Here is a 10,744-nt window from a genome sequence, read left to right on the forward strand (position 1 = left end):
CGCTGTCGCCGAGGGCGAGACCCGCGACCCCGCCGGGCGGAGCACAGCAGCCCTGGGGGTGGGAAACAGACCCGGACAAAAGCCCTGTTACAGGGTTGCAAATCACCCCACGGCTGCTATTTTATTTACTGTGGTCTGCAGGAGGATTGTTTTCTCTTTGCAAAAATGTGAAGTTTCACGGCTTCTCTCCTCCACCAGGGCAGGCATGTATACCACAGTGCTGCGTAGACGGCTTGAGGAAAAGGGGAAAATCCTGCCTACTCTGGATGAGGCCGTTGGAGAACAAACCCATGAGCTTCCAGTTTCGGTCTGCCTTTTCCTTTCCAAGGATACGAGGGTGAAAAACAGTGTATTTTTAGTATCTCATTTTGAGAGAAGGTCTTACTGCGTAGTTCACGCTGGCCTTGAACTCACTATGCACCCTGGCTGGCCTCAAACTCACGGAGATCCTCTGCCTCAGCCTCCCAAATGCTGGGATGACAGGTGTGCACCACCGTGCGCACCAGAACTGTGTTTGTTTGTTTAGTTTTGTGTGTGTTTTTTTTTTTTTTTTTTTTTTTTTGAGACGGGGTCTCACTATGTAGTTGAGACTGATCTGGAACTCACTATGTAGCCCAGGATGGTCTCGAACTCACAGAGATCCTCCTGCCTCAGCCTCCCGAGTGCTGGAATTACAGGCGTGTGCCACCTCGCCTGGCTCAGAACTATGTGTTTTGAAGATGACTTATAGTGATTCTTTTTTTTCTCAGTACTGAAGATTGAACTCAGGACTTTCACAGTGAACTACGTCTCAGCCCTTTTAATTTTTTCTTATAAGACAGAGTCTCACTAAGTCACTAACGTGCCCAGTCTGCACTCAGACTTGGAATCCTCCTGTCTCAGGCTTCCAGAGGGCTGGGATCTTAGGCTTGTTCTCTCTGTGTGACTTTGTTCTATGTTTTCTTGGTATTATTTAATTGTTCTTCAAGATTTCCTTTTTAGAAACTTAGGAGGAAGGCTAAGAAACACGTTTATTTTAAGATTTAAATGGAAAGAAATATCTGTGAGTCTAAGTCCTCTTTTTATACATGTTTCTTAGGGTATTTGCTTAACTTCCTGGAAGACAGAGAGAGACAGAGACAGAAAGACACACAGAGAGAGAGAGAGAGAGAGAGAGAGAGAGAGAGAGAGAGAGAGAGAGAGAGAAAGGAGACAAGGGCAGAAAGACAGAAAGGGACAGAGACAGACAGGCCGAGGAAGAAACCCGCTTGCTTTTCAATGCACAAATGTCTGCCTAGTGAAGGGCTGAGGGGCAGGACGGTCACCGTAGGGACAGGGAGGGGCCTAGGGTACCTTGCACTTCCTGGGCTTTTATAGTCAAGGCTGGAAGGTTGGGAGGGGAACTTGGAATAAGTGTGCTCAGTTCAAATAAGATTTAAAAACCAAAATTGTCCTAGGGCAAATCCACGGAGGTAGCCAGTAGATGCGGGTCAGCGCCACAGGGTTTAGGAACTTGCTGTGGCCCCTCATCCTCATCGAGAGGAGGTAGTGATTTTCCATGGGTGGTTTCCCTGCCAGCCTGGCAGAGCCCGGAAGGGGCTCACACCTGGAGAGCAGCCGGCCACTTCCCAGAGCTAATGCCAGCCCCTTTCCCGGGGCCCTGCGCCTTCCTGCACCTCTTCCTGCACAACAGCACCCTACAACTGCTGGTGGGTGGGTAGAGCTTGGCCCTTAAAGGAAATAGTTCTGGGCTCTTTCAGGCTGAGATCTCTTTTGTGAATACAGGGGGCTGAACTGAGCTCCACCCCCAGCCCTTTCTTTATATTTTATTTGATGAGAAAGTCTCACTAAGATGCCCAGGCTGGGCTTGAGTCTGTGACCCTCCTGCCTCAGCCTCCCGAGTGCTTGGATTTCAGGTGTGTGTGACCATACCTGACTGAGGCTGAAACTTATGTGACTGAAAGCTAGCTGCTGACTTTCTAAGGCTTTATTGTGGAATGTCCTTACTGGAGTTGTTTTTGTTTTTGGTACTGGGGATCCAACTTGGGTCCTTGTGCTTCTGAGGAGGGCAGCAGAACCACTGAGCTAAATCCCTAGCCCTTACTGGAGTTGTTTTTGGTTTTGTTTTGGTTTGGTTTGGTTTTTTGCTCTTTTGAGACAAGACCTCACTACGTAGCCCACTCTGGCCTGGAACATGAAGGGATCCTCCTGCCTCAGCCTCCTGAGGCTGACAGGCGTGCACCACCACCCAGCTGTCTAGACATCATCTTAGTGACTAAGAAATAAATTCAGAGAAGTCAGGTTACTGCTCAAGGTTACCCAGTGTAACCTTGGACTGATTGGTCCAAAACTAAGATTTATGATCTTGGTTGAAAACCTAATTCATGATGTTGACTATTTTTCCAGGGCATTAAACTGGCTTCTCAGGAAGCTGACAGTGTAAAGCCAGAGAGAATCCAGCCTCTCCCAAGGCTCCAGCGCTGCTCACTGGCCTGTGTTCCTGGCTTCTTCCTGGACTCTGCGCGGCTCGGGGATTGGGAAGGGCAGAGGACGCGGAGGGACCTTCTGTTCCCATCAGAATCCAGCCTGACACAGACTCCAGACTGCGTGCGTCAGATGGCTTTAATTTTATAGGACTTGGCAGTGGGGCTGCTGAGTACGGAGTGAGGAGCCTGCTTTGTCGGAGGGTGGAGAAGGGACTGAAACCCTTGAGGCATGTGGTGTGACTGGAGGCTCAGGCAGGAGGACGGCAGGATGCAGGGCTGGACTGGTGGGGCCTGTAGTCGCCTTACAGAGCTCGGACTGTGGACACCGGCCCAGTTAGGAAAGGTCTGTTCTACTCTGTGCCCACAGGACAGTGGAGTCCTGTCTTGGGATGAATGTTTGTTTGTTTGTTTTTTTAAATATATGTTTCCAGGTGTGGTGGTGCACACCTGTAATCCCAGCACTCAGGAGGCTGAGACAGGAGGATCCCTTCCATTTCCAGGCCAGCCTAGGCTACATGGTGAGTTCAGGGCCAGGCTGAACCACACAGCCAGATCCTGTCTCACAAAATCCAAAACAGCAGCAGAAGTGACACTGTGGGACCCATTGGGAGGTGCGGTCAGGTCTCACAGCCCACCCTAGCTGGCCTGCATCTCCTGAGCTGGGTGTGGGTCCAGGGAATCTGAATTTCCGGGAAACTCTTGGGCTCCTCCTGACCCTAGAGCCTGGGCCTGATCACCTAGGTGGGGACTGGCAGCCAGCTCAGGGCCTGCGGGACAAGGCGGGAGACTGCAGGGAACTGGCCTTTGTCCCCATGCTGCCCTTGGGACAGGGCGGCTGCTCACAGGACTCCCCCGAGGTGCTGCGCTTGACCCTGAGGGCCTCCAGGGAGCGTCTGGGGGGGGCACGGCCACCCCAGGGTCACCCCTCCCTCCCTTCTTCTCCCAGTCTGGGGAAGGAACTCAGGGTCTTCACATTCAGCCACATCCCTGGCCCTTTTAGTTTTTGAGCTACAGTTTTGCTAAATCACTAAATTGACCAGGTGAAGCTCAAACTTGGGGTCTTTCCCCTCCAGGCCACCATCCCCAGCTCTCCTGGCTGTTCTTTTATTGGTGTCTTTGAGGGTTTCTCTGGGTAGCCCAGGCTGGCCTGCAGCTCAGGGCAACCCTCCTGCCTCAGCCTCCCAGGTGCTGGGATTACAGGTGTGTAGCGCTGAGTCCAGTTCTCCCTGATGTTTTCTTGGTTTGTTTTGTTTTTTGTTGTTTTGAGACAAGGTCTTGCTGTATAGTTAAGGATGGCCTTGAAGCCACTATGTAGGACAGACTGGCCTCACACTTAGATCAATCCGCCTGCCTCAGCCTCCTCAGTGCTGAGATTACAGGTGTGCATCACCACGCCCATCCTCCCTGATGTTCTTGACTTTGGAGCTCTATTCTTTCTAAGTGAGATATGCCAATTGTAGAAAATACTTTATTTTCCTACGATCTCTATGACTGTTGTCATTTGGCTGTAAGCCTCATAGAGACCCTAGCACAACGCTGAACATATGCTCAACCACTGTAAGAAGGGTTGGGGAGCACCAAGGGCTCCGCAGTGCTCACAGCCACCCAGCTGTCCGCATGGCTGCATTACAGAGCAGGTGCACGTGTTCCTCGTTCCTTATCTGTTCATCATTCGATGACATGGCCTGACAGAGCCTTCTAGGTGCCGGGGGCACATTGAGTAAGACACACAGCCCCTGTCTTCATGGGGTTTCAATTCTAATGGGAAAGATAGACACGCCAGGTATGGTGGTACAAGGCTGAGGCAGGAGGATCTCTGTGAGTTGGAGGCCAGCCTGAGCTACATAGAGAAACCCTGTCTCAATAAAAGGTGATTTCATTTTTGAAAAAATCACCCACCTCTTGGGCCGGGGATTTAGCTCAGTGGTTTTGCTGCCTGCCTCTCAAGCACAAGGACCCAAGTTCAATCCCCAGTACCAAAAAAAAAAAAAAAAAAAAAAAAAAAAAAATCTCTCTCCTCTTTCAATGCCCCAGAACTCTGAGTCCTGTTAAATAAAAAGTACGGCAGAGTCAGCACGCTCTGCCACCAGTCAGCTCTGACTACCTTTAATCTCTGAGCCAACTGTCCTTGTGACCTTGAACAAAATCGGTGTGATCACTCAGGCCCAGCCACATACACGTTAAAGTGCTTTAAAAAGTGAAATGATTACAGGAGGCCCTGGGTTCAGTCCCCGGCACCGCAAAATCCAAAATGTAAAATGACACAGCCACGAAGGCAATTGCTCAGTGCTCAGACCTCTCCTGCCAGTGTACGCAGCCAGTAAAAGGGGGCTTTATTTCTGTGTTTCGTTTTCCTTTTTTTTTTTTTTTCAGTACTGGAGATTGAATGCAGGATTTCATGTTGAGCTATATCCCTAGCCCCTTAAAATTTTTATTTGCTTTATTTTTAAATTTTATTTTGGGACAGTCTTGCTAAGTTGCCCACACTGAGCACAAATTTGTGATCCTCTTGGCCCAGCTTTACAAGTAGCTGGAATTACAAACACGTACCCTGGCATCTGGCTAGGTTTGGAAGATTAAAACACATACAGTAAACTGGGCATGGTAACACAATGTAATCCCAGCGCCCAGGGAGGCTGAGGCAGGAGGATCGCTGTGTGATCGAGACCAGCCTGGGCTACATAGTGAGTTCCAGGTCAGTCTCAGCTACATAGTGAGACCCTGTCTCAAAAAAGAACACATACAGTAGTATGTATGAACCTTAAAAATAGTTTGCAAGCACTGGCCGTGGTGGTGCACACCTGTAATCCTAGCACTTGGGAGACTGAGGCAGGAGGATCATCAAGGGTTTGGGATTAGCCTTAACTACATAGTGAGACCCTGCCAGGGATACCGTCATTCAAAATCTAGTTGTGCCTCTTCCCATTTATTACCTACCACTCACTACAGCATAGCGAGACCACAGTGGACCTAAACTACCTGATTCAAAGTAAGTCACTCTGCCAGGCGTGCTGGTGCAGGCCTGTAATCACAGCATGTGTGAGGCTGAGGCAAGAGGATCTCTATACGTTCGAGACCAGCCTGGGCTACATAGCAAGGCTCTGTCTCAGAAAAACCAAGAAAAAAGTAAATAAAATGAAGTCATTCCACAGAAGGCCAAGTGGCCACACATCAACAGTAATTTTTCTCTCTTATTTTTCTCCATCCTCTTTCCTCTTCTTTTCTCTCCCCTTTTCAATTTAAAGAAATGATTTTTCTTTTTCTAGAGACTAAAAAGAAGCCATCTACAGTTCATCTAACTTGGCAGGGCCCTAAGGAGTGCTTCATTCTCTCTTGATAAGTCTTGAAAGCTCAAAGATAGAAAAGACTGAAGGCCAAAAGTATCCTGTCTGGGCAGAAGAGTGAAGCTTACAGCTTTTCTTTTTCTTTTTGTTGAGATAGGGTCTCACTATGTAGCCCAGGCTGGCCTCAAACTCATGGTGATCCTCCTGCCTCCGCCTCCCAAATGCTGAAATTACAGGTGTGCGCCACTACGGCCGGGGCTGGCAGAATGTTTTTAAGGTAGTGGGTGCCTCCTTGACACCCTTCCAATGCCATGAAGCTGTCTTTTGAGGTCTGCCCAGTGAGGAGGCTTCCATAGCACCAGCCTCCGGGGCTGGACTTTGATGCGTGGTGATCATTTTTCCTGTGAGGAGAGGGAGGCCAGGCTGAGGAAAGCCCACTTAGGAAGGAAGAGCTGCCTTTGCAGAAGGGAACGGAAAGTAGAACTGGCCCAGAAAGGTCAGGTAAGCGGGGGTGTCTGAAGCCTTCCAAATAGGGCTGGTGTGGTACAACTTTCTCCCCTAACTGTACTTCACAGTGTTGTGTTGTTGTTGTTGTTGTTGTTTTGAGACAGGGTCTCACTATGTAGTTGAGACTGGCCTGGAACTCACTGTGTAGCCCAGGCTGGTCTCGAACTCACAGCGATCCTCCTGCCTCAGCCTCCCGAGTGCTGGGATTACAGGCGTGTGCCACCACGTCCGCCATGCAGTTTGCAGTTTTAAAAGTGGGCGTGTTTTCCTCCTCGAGAAAAGCACAAGTGTTATGGAAAGAAGGAGAGAATCAGTCACAAGAAACGCCCGCATCTATAGTGATGGTTTAGAATTAAAGAAGGAAGGGTTTCCCTAGAAGACTTCCAATAGAAAGGCAGGAACTTGCTGTGCTACCCCTAAGACTGAGAGAGGAATTAACACTGTAACCTCCTCCTCTGCCTCCCCCACTCTCTTTGTACTGGGGATTGAGCCCACTGCCTTTGCGCTGAGCTACATTCCCAGCTCTTTTATTTATTTGTTCGTTTTTAAATTGTGAGACATGGTCTTGCTAATTTGCCAGGCTAGAATTTGGGATTCTCCTGCCTCAGCTTCCCAGAGTGCAGGGATTACGGAGGTACATCACCAAATCCAGATAACCTTTTTCTTCTTTCAAACATCTCCACCTACCTCAGGAAGTCCCCAGTGTGTCTTGTGTTCTCAGGTGAGGGTTCCTCTGGTCTACAGGAAGGCTGGGCAGCCGTGATGCGGGTCTGAGAGCTCCTGGCCGGGCCTCACTCCTCTCCTTGGTGCTCCTAACTCCGGGGCCGTGGGGCCTCAGTGCCAGTCGGGGTGGTCCGAGGTTCCGGGTGGGGGGTGAGGGTGTGCAAAATCGCTGCCCCTTCACATGCAGCAAGTTAATAGCGGTTCATTCCTTACTCTCTTCCTTTACCCTGGATTTCCTAAGTCCTCACACGTTCCTACTCACATCCTCCTAAAGAGAAACCTACGGGAAGGTACTTTATTGTTTAATTTTTAAAATTTTGGTGTTATTGTTTTGTTTTTGAGACAGTGTCTCACTACATAGCCCAGGCTGGCCTCAAACTCACAGCGATCCTCCTGTCTCAGCCTCCCGAGTGCTGGGATCACAGGTGTGCACCACCACGCCCCGCCTGGAAGGTCTTTCAATTTGAGGTTTTCATAGCTAAACCTACGAAGTGTCTCAAATTTCAGGGTCAAAAGCTAAAGGGAGGGCTGGGGATTTAGCTCAGTGGTTCTGCCACCTGCCTCAAGCACAAGGACCCAAATTCGATCCTCGGTACCCAAAAAAAAAAAAAAAAAAAGCTAAGGAGAAATTTCAGAATGATCATCCATTCGGCCTTCACACCCTTATGTTTGTAAATATTTATTTCTCATATTTATGCAAAGCTCTGCATTTGCCAACAACTGGCTTTAAGTGACTGCAGTGTTTATTCGTCCACTTTGTTCTCATTTACCCTGAAGTGAACGGTCTCCGTTCCTATTTTATTTTCTTGGTTTTTGGAGACAGGGTCTCACTATGTGGCCCAGGCTGGCCTCAAACTAACCGAGACCCTCCTGTCTCAGCCTCCCAAACGCCGGGATTACAGAGGGATGTACGCCACCACACCCGGCTCTCATTCCCATTTCTGAGCCCAGAAAACCGAGGCTGAAGCTCTTAGACTCAGCCCGGCCTTGGGGGACCTGATGTGGATTAGACCCCAGGCTGGGGTCTCGCGAGCACAGCTCATCACACGCGGGGACTTGTGTGACATCTTCGGATAAGCCCATTGCTCTTTCCTCCCCTTCTAAGCGGGGCGATAAGGACCTTACTGCCCTGTCACACAGGATTCCACGCAGGAACAGAGGGAGGCGGCTGGCCCGGTCCCCAGCAGCCCAGCGCGCTCGCCCCACTGGGCCCTTTGGAAGAGCGAGAAGCCAAATGAGAAGACAAAGGATAAAAGTCCATTTTGATGTTCAAGACAGCCTTGGCGCGCCCTTAATCTTGGTGCGCCCTTCAGTGTTCACTTCAGAGAGCCTCCTTGGCTGTGATCGCATCTTATAAATAGCCGAACCACCCTGAATGCGAACCGGAGAAATTAAGCAAATTTTTAAAGAGCGCTTGGCTCCAAGGGTCCCCCAACCACCTTCGTCTCTCTCCCTCTGCTCTGTGTCTCTCCTTGCTTTGCCGGCAGCCGAAGATGCAGGCCTCGAGCTCTCTCTCCAGAGTGTACTTTACCTTTCGGACGGGACTTTAAAGACTCAAACAGCTTGAGACTTACAGTTTGCCACGGGAGCGGGGAGCACATTCCCATTTCTACTTTTTGAACCAGGAGCTGGGAGTAGAGCAGCCCCGCGCAGGAAGTCGCAGGTGGTGGGAGAGGGAAACAAGGTCATTTTCCACCGTGTACATTGAGGTTGTACCTTTAAAGTCAATTCTAAATTTAATTGAAAGCCGAGGGCAGAGAAGCCAAGATCCGAGCAACGCGGTGATTTATTCTGAAGCCTGTAAGAAGTCGTGCGGCTGAGTGTGGGCTGAGCGATGCTTTCATAAAAACGGCACCAGGGAGGCCGGCGGCGAGGCGCAGGCGTGGACCCGCGGTAGATGAAGGACCTGGCCTGACAGGCGGCGAGCCGCGGAGCAGTGTTTGCCCAAACTCTGCTGGTTTTTTTTCCCTTCACGATGGATGCACATAAGTCTTCCACATCAAAGGGGAAAACCCAGATCACACAGAAGCCACCAAGACGGGAGCCGGAGAGTTTCGCATGCAATCATTAAGGGGTCCCGATCGCAGGGAGGCTCCGGGATGGGGGCCCTGCGCGCCACGCGGGAAGGTGAGTGCGGCTTTATTAAAGGCTCTGGGGCTTCCGGCCGAGCTCCCACTGTTTCTGTGGGTGTTGCTCCCCGTTACAGCAGAAAATCCACAAGTCTCTTCTGTTGACAAATGGTTTAGGAATGATCTTTGTTTCCAAATTAAAAACAAAAACAAAAAAAAAGTAAAGAATAAAGAAAGACAACCAGGAACCGCAACACGCTCGGCAGATGTTAGACAGAGAATTGGGCTGGAACATGGACCTCTGGGTTCTGGGGTCCCTGACTGACTGTCTTTCCCCCCTGGTGGTGAGGACTACCCAATCTGTCCCTGTATTTCAATGTTTAATGTTTGTAGACTTTTTCCTCTTCTTTTTTTTGAGGCAAGGTCTATGTTAAATTCAGTCTGGCCTTGAGTTCACCTAGCCCAGGCGATCCTCCTGCCTCAGCCTCCCAAGTACTGGGATTATAGGCTTGGGGCTACCACGTGCAGCTGTAGGCTTTCTCTTTGCTCAACTTCACAACATATTCATCACTACTAGTATTACTAATTTTTAGTTTTGTTACAAATGTAGTCAATAATCAGTATAGCAAATCAGAGAATACAAAGAGGAATGGAGGAGAACCGAGACCCCATTGTAACCCCACGGTGTTGAAGTTGCACGACAAATGTGGTCACAGTCCCTCTCGTTAAAATGAAATTAATAGGATTAACCAAGTTTTGTTTTTAGAGAAATAGGCCCTGCTTCCAGATGGGGAATAATTGGCACTTTAGAATGTGAAAGTAATAGTGGTGCTAAAAAAAGCCTTCTTTTGTTTTGAGATAGGGTCTCACTGCGTAGTACAGACTGGCCTTGAACACACTGTGCAACCTCAGCTGGTCTCAAACTTGCAACGGTACCCCTGCCTCAGCCTCCCATGTGCTGGTACACGCATGTGCCGCCACACCCGGCCCAAGGTACCCTTGAACCCAAGGTGACCCTCCTGCCTCAGCCTCCCGAGTGCTGGGGTCACTCCTGTGCCTCTCAACACCTGGCTGCAACAACGTGATGGGCTCGCAAAACCTAATCTCTTTTCTCTCAGCTCCCCAGTACGAGTTACATAAGGTACAAGGAAGCCAGGCAAACTTAGGAGGACCTGTAGCTCCCAGCCCTTCCGGAAGCTGAAGTAGGAGGCTCACTTGAGGCCAGAAACTCGAGGCCTTCCTGGGAGACAGAGCAAATCACCACCTTCTCAGAAAACAGAACAAAAACAAAAAATTTAAAGAAAATACAAGGACACGTTGCCGTGGCACTCTCCCCATCTGTGCTAGTCCTGGGGAAAGGTTCTTAGTGCCCAGAGCAAGGCCAGGACCACCGTTTTTTGGAGCGGCTCTGTTTGCCAAAGGTTTTGTTTTGAAAAAGTACTCGGCAAACACAGTCAAGACAAAGTTTCGTTTTACCAGCAGAGTGGCAATTCTGCTGCAAACTCGCCGGCTGGAGACAGGGCTGCAACAAAGAAGGGATTTGCCAAACACTCTACCAGCGTCGGCGCTGGACTGGGGCTTAGAGGCCGCTCTCATGTGGTCATCCTGGTCCTGGGCATGGGAGGGACACGAGTTTCAATACCCGGACACTCCCTCTCTCTCTCTATCTCTCTCTCTCTCTCTCTCTCTCTCTCTC

This window comes from Fukomys damarensis, unplaced genomic scaffold (assembly GCF_012274545.1).
Source record: "Fukomys damarensis isolate Sample0158 unplaced genomic scaffold, DMR_v1.0_HiC HiC_scaffold_12, whole genome shotgun sequence".
NCBI classification, from domain to species: Eukaryota; Metazoa; Chordata; class Mammalia; order Rodentia; family Bathyergidae; genus Fukomys; species Fukomys damarensis.